The sequence below is a fragment of the Pteropus vampyrus genome, unplaced genomic scaffold (genome assembly GCF_000151845.1).
Source record: "Pteropus vampyrus isolate Shadow unplaced genomic scaffold, Pvam_2.0 Scaffold11, whole genome shotgun sequence".
In the NCBI taxonomy this organism is placed as follows: domain Eukaryota; kingdom Metazoa; phylum Chordata; class Mammalia; order Chiroptera; family Pteropodidae; genus Pteropus; species Pteropus vampyrus.
The window spans coordinates 3617518-3619219 of record NW_011888792.1 but is presented as its reverse complement, the minus strand read 5'-3'; positions in this window follow the sequence as shown (position 1 = coordinate 3619219).

Genomic DNA, 1702 nt, shown 5'->3' with positions numbered 1-1702 from the left:
TCTGAGTTCCCTGACTCTAATCCAGCCAGCATGGCGGTTTTCATTACAGCTTTCACTCCTTTATTTGTTAACATCTTTCTCTGAAAATGAGAAAACCAGCTCTCAGTATTACAGTGTATTTACTTATTTGTTCAAACCTAAGAATTGCAAAACTGAACCCTGTGAGAAGTAAATTTACTAACTACAACATAGCTTTAGAGTACAGTTCTTTTTACATTTAACCTTGCAGTATAAGTCAAAATACTGTTTACCAACATTACTTAGGCCAGCTTTTTTCTTCTCCACACACTTCAATGAAGTTACTTTACATATTTGTCTTACGGTTAAATTCATTTGTCAAATTCTATATCCCATCCTGGGTCCCCACAACATCCTGGTTAATTTTTTTTTTTTTTTTTTTTTTTTTTTTTTTTTCAGATTTATCTACTTTACTTTTTTTCACCATTTTTTTTTTTTTTTTTTTTTTTTACTTTTGCACACAGGTTGCATGGTGTATAGCCGTATGAGTTTTGAAAAATGCATAGTCAGGTATCCAACCCCACAGTGCCACACCAACCAACGCCATTCCCCTCAATTGCCCTGTGCTTTCACTTTTTAATCAGCTTCTCCATCCCTTCACCCAGAACCCCTGGAGACCACTGATCTATTTTCTGTCCCTTAACTTTTGCCTTTTCCAGTGTGACACATAAGTGGAATCATACTATATGCAGCCTTTTTTGCATGGTTTCTTTCACTTTACAAAATGTATTTAAGGTTCATACATGCTGTCTTATGAATTAGTAGTTCACACTAGAACCCTACTTTCCACAGCACCTTATCTCATGTTTTCTTCTGATGATCTGGAGAAGAGAAATAATTTATGTGCTCAGTATCAGAAAATTTAGTATTCACTCATCTACGTGTTAGACGCCTCCTCTGTGCGATGCACACTGTGCTAAGGGCTGAGAATTTATTAGTGAACAGGAAGGACAAGATCTCATCCCTGTGGAACTTCCAGTATACTGTGATAACTGAATCGAAAGAGTGAAACTATGCAGAAACATGAAAGCGGATTGCAGAGCTACTTCAACCAGTCAGGGCCTGGGCCAGCTTCACAAAGGAAGTGACATCTTGGCTGAAGATTGAAGAAAGAATAGTAAGTAGGAGTTAGAGAGAAGGCAAAATGAACAGGTAGGGGTGCAGATGGTTCTAGGCCATAGGAATTGCACTTTGAAAAAAAGGCCTATTGGCACATGAGGAAATGAAATACATTCAGAAAAGATGAAGCCTGAAATTAGAAGAGGGAATGAAGTGAAAAACAGCAGGGGCCCGTCGGGAACAACGTGTAAGCCATGTTAAAGTATTTGGACTTCGTCTTAAGGGGAAACTGCCTACTTCAAGGCCTGGGTGCCCCAGTAACCTTCACTTTGCACACTGAAACTATTTCACTTCCTATTTATCTCCCAATTTTTTTAGTGTGAACCACAGAGAAGTAAAATGGTAAATTTTGGAAAGCATAGTAATTTTAATTTTTCTATTTGGAGCTTGAAGAGAATGTAGGAATAACTTCAAAGCTTTGATTTACTTATATAGACGCATACTGGCTTGTTGCAAGGATGTGGATGACCAAGTGTTTGGATTCAGAATTAAAAACATGAAGGAAAATGAACAAAAAACATGATGACAAAGGTAAAACTCTGAATAAGATTAATAAATTCATTGC